The sequence below is a fragment of the Pelobates fuscus genome, chromosome 5 (assembly GCF_036172605.1).
Source record: "Pelobates fuscus isolate aPelFus1 chromosome 5, aPelFus1.pri, whole genome shotgun sequence".
In the NCBI taxonomy this organism is placed as follows: Eukaryota; Metazoa; Chordata; class Amphibia; order Anura; family Pelobatidae; genus Pelobates; species Pelobates fuscus.
The window spans coordinates 257,977,518-257,993,954 of record NC_086321.1 but is presented as its reverse complement, the minus strand read 5'-3'; positions in this window follow the sequence as shown (position 1 = coordinate 257,993,954).

The following is a 16,437-nucleotide window of genomic DNA, read 5'->3' as shown; positions in this document are numbered from 1 at the left end:
CCCATAAGTGTATTGTGTATGTGTATATTGTGTGTATTATGTATGTGTATAAAAAAATCTATGCCAGCCCCATAAGTGTATTGTGTATGTGTGTATATATATATATATATATATATATATATATATATATATATATATGTATATATATATATATATATATATATATATATATATATATATATACACACACATACATACACAATACACTTATGGGGCTGGCATAGATTTCTTTTCCAGGGCTGCTTTGTATCCCCAGTCCAGTCCTGGCGTTGGCCTGCAAATTCCCCAGATCTCAATCCAATCGAGCATCTGTGTGTGTGCTGGAACAATAAATCTGATACGTGGAGGCCCCACCTCACAACTTGCAGAACTTAAAGAATTTGCTGCTAATGTCCTGATGCGAGATACCACAAGACACGTTCAAAGGTCTGGTGGACTCCACTCCTTGACCCATCAGAACTGCTTTGGTAGCAGAATGTTAGGAATGTGGTTTTAATGTTGTGGCTGATCAGTGTATATTCAATGAATGTACAATATAAAAATAAAGATTTTTTCTTTACCACTCTTTTTCTGGCTATACGTTACTTTTTCTCACTTGATCTGTGAACCGAATGGCAAAGAAATACTCTTATCAGTGTACTGTAAAATATGTACATGATATTCTCATGCTCTTTTGGTTTCTTCTCATGCTCTTCTGGCTTAACTGATTAGTTTCCAAAATCTTTTTAATTAATGAAACCACCATAAGGCCATCCTGAATTTTTTTTTTATTTCAGCAAAAAAATGTCACTGTCTGAAAGACATCATGATTAGTTGACTTAGAAACTTGTCTACGGCAATAAGACACATTTACTTATAATTATTATTGATGATGTGCTAGAGATGCACACTTGATTCTCAGAAATAATCAATTTGGTTGGTTCATTGACTGATCAATTAGTGAAAGGCAACCTCAATTACTGCAACACCACCTGGCACACCAAATGTTACTGAAAGTATGTTGTAACCCACTAGGTATGTATCCATTGCAATGTTGTAGAGAATGCAAATATGATTGAGCACACCTTATTGGGTGTTATTGTAGGCTAGTGATGTCTCAAACTGTTCGCTGGCGAATAGTTCCTGGCGAACATCGCTTGTTCGCGTTCGCCACGGATGGTGAACATATGCGCTGTTCGGTCTGCCCCCTATTCGTCATCATTGAGTACACTTTGACCCTGTACCTCACAGTCAGCAGACACATTCCAGTCCATCAGCAGCAGACCCTCCCTCCCAGACCCTCCCACCTCCTGGACAGCATCCATTTTACATTCATTGTGAAGCTGCATTCTTAGTGAGAGGAGGGACAGTGTAGCTGCTGCTGATTTGATAGGGAAATTGATAGCTAGGCTAGTATATTCAGTGTCCACTACAGTCCTGAAGGACTCATCTGATCTCTGCTCTAAGGACAGCACCCCAAAAAGCCCTTTTTAGGGCTAGAACATCAGTCTGCTTTTTTTTTCTGTGTAATGTAATTGCAGTTGCCTGCCTGCCAGCCTGTGTGTCAGGCTCACAGCATATATTGTGCCCACTTGCCCAGTGCCACCACTCACTCACTGGTGTCACAATAGCTTGCATTTTAAAAAAAACAAAATGTATTTGACTGTAATATAATAGCAGTCAGTTTCTTTCACTAGTGTGCGTTTCAGGGCCTGCCCAGTGCCACCACTCACTCACTGGTATCACAATAGCTTGCATTTAAAAAAAAACAAAAAAAACTTTTTGGACTGTAATATAATAGCAGTCAGTTTCTTTCACGCACGTGCATTTCAGGGCATTCCAGGGCACAGTGTCACACCAGTGCAACTCATATCTGGTGTAACAGTAGTGTACATTTAAAAAAAAAATACAATTTTGACTGTAATAGATTGAATAGCAGTTAGTTGTCTGCCAGCGTGTGTGTCAGGCTCACAGCGTATACTGTGCCCACTTGCCCAGTGCCACCACTCATATCTGGTGTCACAATAGCTTGCACTGAACAAAAAAAAAACTTTTTGGACTGTAATATAATAGCAGTCAGTTTCCTTCACTAGTGTGCGTATCAGGGCCTGCCCAGTGCCACCACTCACTCACTGGTGTCACAATAGCTTGCATTTAAAAAAAAACAAAAAAAACTTTTTGGACTGTAATATAATAGCAGTCAGTTTCCTTCACGCATGTGCATTTCAGGGCATTCCAGGGCACAGTGTCACACCAGTGCAACTCATATCTGGTGTAACAGTAGTGTACATTTAAAAAAAAAAAAAAAATTTGACTGTAATAGATTGAATAGCAGTTAGTTGTCTGCCAGCGTGTGTGTCAGGCTCACAGCGTATACTGTGCCCACTTGCCCAGTGCCACCACTCATATCTGGTGTCACAATAGCTTGCACTGAACAAAAAAAAAACTTTTTGGACTGTAATATAATAGCAGTCAGTTTCCTTCACTAGTGTGCGTATCAGGGCCTGCCCAGTGCCACCACTCACTCAGTGGTGTCACAATAGCTTGCATTAAAAAAAAAAAAAAAAACTTTTTTGACTGTAATATAATAGCAGTCAGTTTCCTTCACGCGTGTGCGTTTCAGGGCCTGCCAGGGCACAGTGTCACACCAGTGCAACTCATATCTGGTGTAACAGTAGTGTACATTTAAAAAAAAAAAATACAATTTTGACTGTAATAGATTGAATAGCAGTTAGTTGTCTGCAAGCGAGTGTGTCAGGCCTACAGCGTCTACTCTGCCAACTTCTGCCACTGCACAGTGCCACTCATATCTGTTGTCACAGTAGCTTGCACGCATAGTACCACTAATCGAAAATAAAATGACAGGCAGAGGCAGGCCACCTTACAGAACCATCGTGGCCGTGGTGCTGTGATTCCTTTTGGCCCCAGAATAATGCCCAGTGTTCAGAGGCCACGTACCCTGAACTTGAAAAGTTCTGTGGACATAGTTGACTGGCTAACACAGGACACCCAATCTTCTACAGCTTCCGCTCGGAACCTTGACGCACAATCCTCCTCCAGCTTAGCTTCGGGCACCTCTCAAGTTACCACGCGCCCGCCTGCCGCCACTACCAACACTAGCACCACAGCCGCTTCACTTGATCTGTCAGAGGAGTTATTTACACATCAGTTGGAAGAAATGAGTGATGCGTAAGCATTATTGCCAGAGGATGTAGATAACAGGGATATGTCTCAGTCAGGCAGCATTACACACATGGACGTACGGTGTGATGATGATGATGTTGTACCCGCTGCCGCTTCCTTTGCTGAGTTGTCAGATACAAGTGAAGTGGTTGATGATGACGATGCGTCCGTGGATGTCACGTGGGTGCCCGCTAGAAGAGAAGAAGAACAGGGGGAAAGTTCAGCTGGGGAGACAGAGAGGAGGAGGAGGAGACTAGTTGGAAGCAGGTGGAGGTCATCGCAAGGAGCTAGTGGCACAGTCAGACAGCATGCATCGGCACCCAGGGTCAGTCAGACAGCACGCCAATCAACGCATGCTGTTGCCACCACCAGAATGCCATCATTGCAGAGCTCAGCAGTGTGGCATTTATTTTGTGTGACTGCCTCTGACAACAGCGATGCCATTTGCAACCGGTGCCAAAAGAAACTGAGTCGTGGGAAGTCCAACACCCACCTAGGTACAACTGCTTTGCGAAGGCACATGATCGCACATCACAAACGCCTATGGGATCAACACATGAATACAAGCAGCACACAAACTCAAAGCCGCCATCCTCCTCCTGGTCCAGCATCTTCAGCCACGTTAACCACTGCTGTCCTCCTTGCCCCCTCTCAACCATCCGCCCCTCCGTCTCTCGCCTTGAGAGGAAGACCAACCACAACAGGCATCCCAGGGTGCTCGTTGTCACCTATCTGGTACCCGTGGTGTTGTACATGGCTGGGGGGAAGAACATACCTTCAGAGAGATCACTGAGGACGAGGAACAGGACATGAGTAGCTCGGCATCCAACCTTGTGCAAATGGGGTCTTTCATTCTGTCGTGCCTGTTGAGGGACCCTCGTATAAAAAGGCTGAAGGAGAATGACCTGTACTGGGTGTCCACGCTACTAGACCCCCAGTATAAGCAGAAAGTGCCTGAAATGTTACCGAATTACGGCAAGTCGGAAAGGATGCAGCAGTTCCAAAATAAATTAAAAAGTATGCTTTACACAGCGTATAAGGGTGATGTCACAGCACAACGGGAATTTAACAGGGGAAGAGGTGAAAGTAATCCTCCTCCTCCCACGACCACGCCGGCAAGGACAGGATGCTTTATAGACGTGTTGTTGATGGAGGACATGCAGAGCTTTTAAAGTCCTACGCATTGCCACAGCCCTTCGGGGTCCACCCTCAGAGAACGACTCGACCGACAGGTAGCAGACTACCTCGCCTTAACTGCAGATATCGACACTCTGAGGAGCGATGAACCCCTTGACTACTGGGTGTGCAGGCTTGACCTGTGGCTTGAGCTATCCCAATTTGCGATAGAACTTCTGGCCTGCCCCGCTTCAAGTGTCCTGTCAGAAAGGACCTTCAGTGCAGCAGGAGGTATTGTCACTGAGAAGAAAAGTCGCCTAGGTCAAAAAAGTCTAGATTACCTCACCTTTATTAAGATGAATGAGGGATGGATCCCAAAGGCATTGACAGTGGGCGATACATTCGACTAAAAAAGGCCTGATGAGGGGGACATAACAGGGTGTCGCAGCTGCCGGCCCGCCGCGTGATATTTAAATCCCTAGCTCACCCTAGTACCTTGCCCTGTCGTGGTTTCCTGTTCCTGGTTTCCTGAGAGTGCTTTATCATTGTGAATCTGATTTCCTGGTATCCTGATCTTGGCTTTTCCCTGGTTATTCTGAATTCTGGTTTCCCTGACTTGGCTTGTGTAAATGGTACTGTGTATTTTCTGGTTTCCTTGACCTCGGCTTTCCCTTTGACCATTCTCTGTCTCTAGCGTATTAGTCCGGCCATTCTAAGGTCCGGTTTACGCTCTGTCATTTTATTTTCCTTTTCTTGCCTATGTATATGTTTACATAGTTTCTGCTTGCTGGACCACACTAGTAGTCGTGACATTGGGATTAAACTGATAAGAATAGTACTACTTAACACACCACTCCTATCTGGTGGCACATTAGATTGCACGCGCAGTGCCCCAAATTTGAAGTAGGAGGACCGACCAAGCATCTTTTTTCCATCTCCCAGTACCTAAAATCGATGCCTTATATACACGTCCCCTGATAGGGGACGTAACAGGGATTAAACTGATAAGAATAGTACTACTTAACACACCACTCCTATCTGGTGGCACATTAGATTGCACGCGCAGTGCCCCAAATTTGAAGTAGGAGGACCGACCAAGCATTTTTTTCCATCTCCCAGTTCCTAAAATTGATGCCTTCTATACACGTCCCCTGATAGGGGACGTAACAGGGATTAAACTGATAAGAATAGTATTACTTAACACACCACTCCTATCTGGTGGCACATTAGATTGCACGCGCAGTGCCCCAAATTTGAAGAAGGAGGACCGACCAAGCATCTTTTTCCATCTCCCGGTTCATAAAATCGATGCCTTATATACACGTCCCCTGATAGGGGACGTAACAGGGATTAAACTGATAATAATAGTACTACTTAACACAGCACTCCTATCTGGTGGCACATTAGATTGCACGTGCAGTGCCCCAAATTTAAAGTAGGAGGACCGACCAAGCATCTTTTTCCATCTCCCGGTTCCTAAAATCGATGCCATATACACGTCCCCTGATAGGGGACGTAACAGGGATAAAACTGATAGGAATAGTACTACTTAACACACCTTATAATAATGCAGAGAGAGGCAACGCAGAGAGAGGAGTCTGAAGAAGAGGAGTCAGAGGAGGAAGGTGGCTTTGAGGAGGTGGAAGACCAAACACAGCAGGCGTCCCAGTGGGCTTGTTGTCACCTTTCGGGGACCCTTGGTGTTGTACGTGGCTGGGTGGAGGAAGATAGACCTTCAATGACATCAGTGAGGACAAGGAACAGGACATGGCTAGCTTGGTATCCAACCTTGTGCAAATGGGGAGTTTGCGGTTGCGCAAATTGACTGTTTGCGTTTGCTTTCGGTGCGTTAAACGGGGAGTTTGGTCTGTAACTGTGAAGCAGGCGTAACCCTTACACTACCTGATCGATACAACATCATACCTGATGTTTTAAAGCATGTTATTCCAAACAATTTAGGAATGTTAGGTGATTTATGCCCTTTATGGATTAAAAACAGACTCTGCATCAACTATGTAATTTTCCATGGATGTTTTGCCATGGATCCCCCTCCGGCATGCCGCAGTCCAGGTGTTAGTCCCCTTGAAACAACTTTTCTATCACTATTGTGGCCAGAAAGAGTCCATGTGGGTTTTAAAATTCGCCTGCCTATTGAAGTCTTTGGCGGTTCGCCCGTTTCGCCCGTTTGCGAACATTTGCGGCAGTTCGCGTTCGCCACTCGCGAACCGAAAATTTTATGTTTGCGACATCCCTATTGTAGTTTTCTCCCCAATATAATTTAGACAGGGCAGTCCTAACTGTGGGTCTCACTGTACCTTATCTAGGCTAGTTTTTGAGTTTTGGCCAATGGAGTCAACTGTGGGCTAAAGTACTACACCTTTAGTGACATTTAGCTAAGTTCAAATTATGACCAGGGAATTTAATACCCAATGCCATTAAGGGAGCCAGATTTAAATTCCCTACTGAGGAATGACTGCTTAACAATCTACGAATGCCTTCATACTAGTGATAAATGGAGTTTGTAGTCATAGACTTAAACCTGTCCTACTTCTGATGTGCTTGCCAAAAATACAATTTTTTTCCAATTGGGTGAATGCTATCCATACTAATAGTGCTCACCGAACAAAAGCAACAATATATATTTTTTATATTGTTGCTTTAATTCAATGAACACTATTAGTTGTATCTTTTTACCCTTTTCCTGAGTCTGGACCATACCCCAGATGGAAGAAACTTACTGCATATCCCGTAAGCGGGGATTATACCGTTGTACGCCCTCCACACTAGAGCTAGCTATAGTTCTATCAAATGTGAGTTTATTTCCATCTATTCAACTAACAAATGTATTGGACTGTTCATATTGCACTATTGGTTCCTTGTATCTGGTTTTGTCTTTCATATGAGTGGATTAATCTGGATAAAGAAAGTGAGGATATTACTCCCGATCAAGCACTTTATTCAATATTTGATCTGAGTAAGATCCTTCCAATTGGACTCTTTTTACTGATATTTGAATATTTTATTCCTTTTTTAGTGCTGTTGTATTGTCTTATATTTGCAATTTTTGCTGCTCGTATTATTTCTTACTGTAGGATTTGGCGCAGCCCTTATCTCATTTTTCTCATGATCTTTGTATTTTAAGGGTTTTGAAGAATCTCCCTTTTAGGGTTGCTGCCCATCTGTTAATTGGCGCTCACTCTTTTTTTCTTGTTGTACATTATCAAATTCCCTCTTGAGTTAGCTGCTTTTTAACTTTCTAAATATGTAAATTTTCGATTTTAGAAATATTTATATTATTGATGTTTAAAATGTATTTGATACAGAGGTTTTTAGCCCAATTCAAATAAGTTACCCCAGTCTAAGCCAACAAGAATTGCTCACAAAACTAGAAAAAGCTCTCACCACAGAAATCTAATTAAAATGGGAGGTAGCCACTTTAAAAAAATATATTGATGAACAAATAACCCCCCGAGGCTTAAGACTACTTAAGTTACCCACCTCTGCTCAAGATGATATAGAATTTTATGGAAGAATGGAATTGCAAACTAGAACTTTGTGCCCTTGGTCTCATGGAAACTTTAATAGTAAAAAAGAGCAAAAAATTGTCCATCTTAGACACAGAGATTAACCCCTTAAGGACACATGACATGTGTGACATGTCATGATTCCCTTTTATTACAGAAGTTTGGTCCTTAAGGGGTTAATGGCCTGAGGGATAAGCTCATACCCTTCACTGAGACCAAGGCGTACAAACAAAATTCTGTACTGATTCAAAGCAAAATCGAAAAAGTTGAGATAGACACTAAACGTATAAAAATTAGGAAATATATTAGAGATAAAACTGACTATTCAAACAAACAAGTCAGAACCTATAAATTAAACAAAAGATATATCTCACAAACCTCCCCACCCCCATAGACACAATTCCCATAAACACAAAAATTATGGAAGAATTGATGCACCCCGAACCAAGAAGGTACGAAAATACAAATACACATCACTACAATCACCAACCCCAGCAATATCACAATTTTGTAACAAGAAGACCTTCTGACTACTCAAAAAATGCGACCACAAAAAGCCCAAGTCAATCATTATCACGTTCCTTCACACAAACCTCATCACCTTTCCGCTGACCAATATCACCTACCTTAATATAATAATCTTAAAACTGCACACCGGGCATACAATAATATTCAACATTGACCAAAACATCACAACACATCTGGCCACACTAACAAATATTCCTCACCAAAACCTCAAAGATCCCGGTACACAAATGACTACAAAGAATATTCAAATTATTCCAAATCACCTATCATTCCTAATCATCCCAACAGATACCAATTATTGTCAATAGACTCTGAATTCGAAAACGAAGATAATTTTTTTTAGAAATCAGAGCACACCCAAATTCACCAGTCCAAGCACTACACCCATCACGCTCACAAAAAAGAACTTTAAGTTTAGAGGAAGAAGAAGTGGCAGACGTGAGCAAAAGAGAAAGGTTAGAAATACAATAACTGGGGGGGCGTGGCTGACCGCCGAGCAAGATGGCCGCTCAGTGAATTGCTCTGGCACATGGGCTCCGACAAAAGTGAATTTAAACAAGACTGAAACCGCAAAAAAGACTCCAACTACAATGGCTTCCTCTAAAACAAAGAAACCTGGCACCAAGGCTGACAAAAACAGCTTTTTTGGGCAGAAACCCGCCCCTGCAAGCGAGACCGCACGGGTGGCCACCCAAGATGGCGCGGACGATTTAGACACCATGCTGCAGCACCCGACGCCAGAATCCACACTGCCTGCAGAATACCTCACGCGGGACCACTTTGAAAGAGCTATGGAGGTAATGGCAGCAAAACTCATAAACACCTGGCAGACAACAGCGGAACAGATTAAAAGCGAGGTGAGAGACCTCACCACAAGAACCGCCACAGTGGAACGACATTGTGAGGAGTTATCCTCCACGCAGGCAGACATGTCGGGTCAACTACAGGCTCTCCAACGCCAAATAGAGCACATAGATACCCGGGTGGCAGACCAAGAAGACAGAGCGCGACGAAACAATTTAAGGCTCAGAGGCATCCCAGAGTCTGTCACTCCGGCTGACCTACACACCTACGTGCAAGGCCTCTTCCGTGCCTACGCTCCAGACATCCCGTCTGACATGCTCCTAACTGACAGAGTACACCGAGTCGCGAGGCCGCGACACCTACCTGAAGCCACCCCGCGGGACGTCCTAGTGCGAGCGCACTATTACCACATCAAGGACCTGATCCTCCGGACACATCGCAGCAAAAATGACCCGCATACTGACTACCCATCGGTACGCATCATGGCGGACATCTCTGCAACCACCCTCCGACGCAGGCGAGAATTCATCCAGTTCACAACAGCTCTCCGCTCCAACGGAATCAGATACAGGTGGGGCTTCCCCACGAAGATCATACTCACCAGAGATGGGGCAACCACTACCATCTCGTCACCGGAGGAAGGGAAGTCAGCACTCGTGAAATGGGGCCTAGATTCCACGCCGACACCAGGACCACACTCCTACTCACCCCGAGGAAAGCGCAATGGAAATATGGACTGACCACTTAACACCATGCTCGTACTAAATAACGAACTGATAGAGGCACCGTAATGCAAGTATTGAACACGCTGATTTTCATGCTAAGTTTGTGAGTATAAAAACTGTTCCATTCAACCCTGTGCAATTGGCACTAGGTCCCAAGTTACTTCCAAGTTGGCCCCCCTCCCTTACTGGCACTGGTGGCTGCGAGCCGGGCGCGCATATCCCCCATATATTTGCCGTGATAAGCGCCCGACGCTAAGCCTAATAAATCTATGGCGCCCTTACCCATCCAATACCACACCTCCGCCAATATTACGCCTGCCTGCAGCAATAGCATCTGATCCCGCTGCACACATATTGCCTCCGACCACGGCTAACACCCTCTGAACAGGGGTTAATTATCTACCTGCCGCGGCCCAACTAGGCCGTCGAACCCTGGGTAAAGTACTATTTGGCATAGGATTAGGCGTTTAGCAAACCACGCAAGCGCCCAAATACCCCCTCTAGGGACCTCGGGAGGGGTAGCTCATATGGCGGGACACTAGCGAGCAGGATCGCCTAGCCACTCATGTTAGCCCACTATACTATGGGGCCCTACACCCGCCCATACCGGACTGCAATTTCTTGGGCTTATGATGTATGTATACACTGTGTAATGCTACGAATCAACAGCAGTTTGTTCCGAACCAACCAACAATGTATGTATGCTTTGTGTATTCTTGCATGCCTCCTACAATGCACAAGTTAATAGTACGTCTCTTATAATAATTGTTTAATAACTGTTAAAAAAAAAAAAAAAAAAAAAAAAAAGTTATCACCCTCACACTGAAGGTTTCTGTTCAAAACACCTCCTTATTATGGAGCCCAACCAGCCACCCAATTGGAAAACTACTTCCAATACCCCACGGTACGACCAGAGTACCAGCACTACAGGTTTCCTGTACACCCCACTACACATCCCCGCCCAACCCCCCCCCCACCGCACACACCCCACGCTGCTTAACAACACTGTTGAGTAATAGTCACCTCCTGGCTACGTGTCGACATGATCTCAGCAAAACACGCCAACAACACTAACATGCTGATATACTCACACAACACCAAAGGCCTCAACACCCCTCATAAGAGGCGAATCCTACTAGAAGACCTGAAGAAAGCCAAGGCAGACATAGTCTGTATCCAAGAAACCCATTTTGTCACCAACCGAACCCCAAACTTTGCACTTAGGGAATACCCAATACAATACCATGCAACGCACACGTCAAAATCTAGAGGCGCTTCCATCTTACTACATAACTCTCTGACGGTTGAAACACTCCGAATCAAAAAAGATAGCCAGGGTAGATATGTGATCCTCCAATGCATCATAAACAATATCCCGATGACAATAGTGAGTCTCTATAGCCCGAACGACCAACAGCGTAACTTTTTACATAAAGTCCTAAATAAAATACCAAATGACATGACAAACCCTCTGATCATATGCGGAGACCTTAACCACACCATGGACTCACGCATTGACTCTACGATACCCACCGCCTCAGACAGGCACCTTAGACTAAACAACACAAATAAAGCACTCACAAAACTTCTACAAGAATATGGTCTGTACGACGCGTGGAGAACAAGGCACCCACTAGCAAGAGAATATACATTCTACTCACATGTGCACAAAACTCATTCTAGAATAGATCATATACTCATATCAGGCACCTTACTCCCACAAATGGAAGAATGCAACATTGGAAGCATCGTATGGTCAGACCATGCCCCAGTGACCCTCTCTGTGCACAACCATTACCAACATAGAGGGAAACCACCATGGCGTCTCAATGACACCCTATTGTGTGATAATACATACGCGGCAAGCCTAACCGAACATCTAGAAAGCTATTTCCAGTTAAATGACAACCCAGAAGTAACACCCGTATCTGTATGGCAAGCTCACAAAGCTGTTATGAGAGGTCACCTGATAAGCCGAGCCTCCTATCTCCACCGTCAACGCAACAAAACACATATAGACCTCCTCAGGCGACTGCGAGATGTCACAGCAAATCACCTCTTGAATCCATCAGACACCTCGGCAACAAGCATTAAAGATATTACTAAACAGATCAATGTCAAATCGCTAGAAAAAACAGCCCACGTCCTTACCAAACTGAAAATGACCATGTACACCCAAGGCAACAAGGCAGGGAAACACTTATCCCATATGCTCAGACAAAAACAAGCGAACTCCAAAATCCCTTTCCTCCTCACTAACACAGGTGATAAGCTTCACAACCCTCAAGACATCAATGATAACATGGCTGACTATTATCATTCCCTCTACAACCTCAACACAGATCCAACACTGCACCAACCGGGAAAGCCAGAAATAGAAAACTTCCTAACCTCAGTAACTCTGCCCACGCTCACAAATGAACAGAAAGACGTCCTCAACCAACCTATAACGACGAAGGAAATACTAGACACCATCCATTCCCTCCCACTTGGGAAATCACCAGGCCCAGATGGCCTATCTAACGCCTATTACAAACGCTTTGCCCCCACTCTAGCTCCGTATCTACAAAATGTTTTTCACCATGCGCTACAAACAGGAACATTACCAAAAGAGATGCTCATGGCGCATGTAGCCACCCTCCCCAAACCGGGAAAACCACCCAACAAATGCCAAAACCTGAGGCCTATATCTCTGCTGAACACTGATGTTAAGATTCTGGCCAAAATTTTCTCGAATAGGCTCACACGTATAATCCCAACGATCATAGGGGATGACCAAGTGGGGTTCGTAGGGGGCAGACAAGGCTCAGATGGCACGAGGAAAACCCTAAACATACTATATGAGATACAACACCAATCAACCCCCTGCGTTCTGCTATCATTAGACGCAGAAAAGGCCTTTGATAGGCTACACTGGCCCTTTTTACTCTCAGTCCTACGAAAATTTGACTTCCCGACTCAGTTTATATCGCTAGTTACTGCCCTATACTCTTCCCCAACGGCCAGAGTGGTGAATGGGGGATTTATATCTAAACCGTTTGATATCTCCAATGGCTCAAGGCAAGGCTGCCCACTCTCCCCGCTGCTTTACATTCTTGCATTGGAACCCCTAGCCCAATTAATCAGGGAGCACCCTGACATTCATGGGATTAAGATACGTGACGCAGAATACAAATTGTCCCTTTTCGCGGATGATATCCTCCTAACCCTTGAACAGCCGCATATATCATTGCCCAACTTCCACAAACTCCTCTCCCAATACAGTCTATGCTCTTATTACAAATTAAATATTGCAAAGACCCTAGCACTAGGAATAAATATCCCAACCCCCGCCTTACGACACTTACAATCAAATTTCAATTATGACTGGAGACAAGACTACATAAAATTCCTAGGGGTCAACCTCACACCCACCGCAAATACATTACATAAAGCAAACTATGTAAAGCTACACACCGAGATCAAGAACCTCTTGCAAAGCTGGAAAAGCAAATACATATCTTGGACAGGCCGAATAGCGGCGATAAAAATGATAGTAATGCCAAAAATTCAGTATTTATTCCGCACCCTCCCAATCAAACTGTCAAAGCAATACATCATGGACCTACAGACTACTCTGACCAACTACATATGGGACCACAAAAAACCGAGAGTGGCCAGGACGACCTTATATAGACCCACCTCGCAGGGAGGTATGGGCCTCCCAGATATTGAAGGTTACTATAAAGCCGCCCATGTTGCACCCCTTATCACACTCGCACACCGACATGACCTACCGGCATGGGCTGAAATAGAGAAATCACACGCTCAAAGGATATCCATACCCCTCCTGGCATGGTTACCAAAACAGAACAGGCCAAAAACTTCCGAATTACTGCCCACAACAGCGACAACCCTAGCCATATGGGACACATATCGAAAGAGGATGGGGGCAACAGCGACACTCTCCCCGGCACTCCCTTTGGAAGCGCTACGGCTCCTAATCCCAGACTTCAACCACAAACTCTGGCATAGGCACGGAGTGATAACTATGTCGCAAATAATGCAGAGAAATGACCTTACACCGCTACCATCCCTCCAAGCGGAATTCAAACTACCAAGTACTGCGACCTTCTCCTACAGACAATTGAAATCCTGGACCCAAGCTCAGCCCGACCCCCCATACTCTGACAGGGTGAACGCACACTGGTTAACCCTACTACAAATATGTACGAAAACTAAACCAGCAACTAAACTTATCTCCACGATATACGCCTCAGAACACATACAACCTCAGATAAAACCGCCATCCTTCAAAATAGCATGGGAACAAGACTTCGGTTACCAGCTCAACGATGAACAATGGCAATACATCTACCGAGCTCACAAGAAAATGACCCTCTCTACAATTCACACAGAACTCGCACGTAAAATATTGTACAGATGGTACCTAGTGCCCACCAGACTCAAACACAGCTATCCGGATGCGTCAGATACATGCTGGAGGTGCACCGCCCACAGGGGCACCATGATACACATATGGTGGCAATGTCCGTCACTTGGCAGTTTCTGGGCCCAAGTCGCAAACCTAATACAACACTGCACCGGAGTTCGCCTCGACGCCTCGCCAGAGACTTTTTTACTCCTCCTACTGCCACAAATGCCACACCTGCACCTTCGATACTTAACGTACCACATCATAATTGCTGCTCTTATACTCATTAGTCGCCAATGGAAGAAAACAAGCATTCCGACGATAAACCAATGCATCACAGTGATAAACAATACCAAAACCTATGAAATTCTGGCACGGAAGAGAAAACAGGGAAACATCTACTGGCAAAAAGCATGGGAACTATGGGACAACACCCAACTTGAACCTCTTAACGTATAAGAACTACTCACTCCTGAACCAAGCACATAATTTCCTTGACTGGAACTACGTCACCACATCCCAGGGCACCACGAAACACATATCCGACACATAGTCAATCACAAGCACGACACGCCACGTAGCTAGCTATGCACTCTCACACTCTGTTGTTACCCCTCACCCCTACCCACACCCTCTTTGCTTTTACCTCCACTCCTCTCCCCCCTCCCGTTCACACATAAGCGAACTTACAATGGCATACAATAATAAGTAAGGCATGGGATAACATCCTGCCCTCCACTAACCGAGACCCGCTAACATACACCAACCCTAACCAAACCTGACAGGCCTACTCATCTGGTGAAACTAGGCTGCCAACTAATAATGATTTCACCTTACTTTGTACAGTTGTATATATAATGCTTATTAAACTTAACACATGTCAATGGTCAATAATGTCTCAAGTATGCCTAACCCCTTTTTCCTTTCTGTATCCCCCCCCCGTTAACAACAAAAATAAAAATTGTCAAATTCAAAAAAAAAAAAAGAAATACAATAACTAACCACAATGACCAATGCAATAGCATTTTTAACCTTACACCAAAAATTTTAACAGCCACTCAAATATCATTTTTAAACAAAGGTCTTTGAAGCTAGTCCTGCGCTCAAACTCCCATTACTCCTGGGCGGCAGCAATGACTATAGTACACATCAGCCATCACATCACATCTTTGTTTTTACTATATGTATTTTGACTGATGTGTACTATAGTCATGCTGCCGCCCAGGAGTAATGGGAGTTGAGTGCAGGACTAGTTTCTTTGTATTAAAGACACCCCTATTTTATCTCCCCCGCCCCCTCTAGAAGATCGCCATATTAGTAATACACACCTCAAAGAAAAATCAAAATTGTATCCGTCTCATTTTAAATCTGCCCCACTAACTATGTTCGAAAAATTTGTTATAAAAGACCTTAAAAAGACCATTTCTAATAGGACAAAAAAGGTTTACAAAATTAAAGATTTTATTAGCTGTGATATATCTGCTTGAATGCCCTTGTGGCTTTCAGCATGTTGGAATGACCACAAGGTGCTTAAAATTAGATTAAGTGAACATTGTAGAAATATTAAAAATTGATACTTGAATCATTCAGTATCCAAATATTTTATTAAACACAATAAAGACCCAAAACTATTAAAATGTATAGGTATAAAGAAATGTATTATACCCTGGAGAGGCGGGTATATAAAAAATATTCCTGGAAGAACAGAAATGGAATGGGTATATAAGCTACAGACTCTTATACCCCATGGTCTTAATGCAGATTTTGATTTATATAATTTTCTGTAAAATATGTATTTGTTTGTATACATGCTTATACCTATCATGGATCCTCATATTTGCTATTTCTTTATTTTTTGATAACTTTTATTGGTTTATTTGTTTAATATATTTAGCTATATATAAGCTTACACCTATTATGTATTCTCCTCTCTGCTATTGCTTCTTATCATCCCTTTTGTTTATTGGTTTTATATATTTATCTATCTCTATCATGCAGCTTAGAGACTCTGCCCCTTTTCCCTTCTTAGCCGATATCCCCTCTTTCCCACTCCAATATGGCCACCGTTACTGCTCTATTCCAACCTTCCAATACGGCCGATATTCCCCTGGCGGCACGTTCCTAGCGTGCTACGTTATTATAATTCCCTTATTCTTGCAGTCGG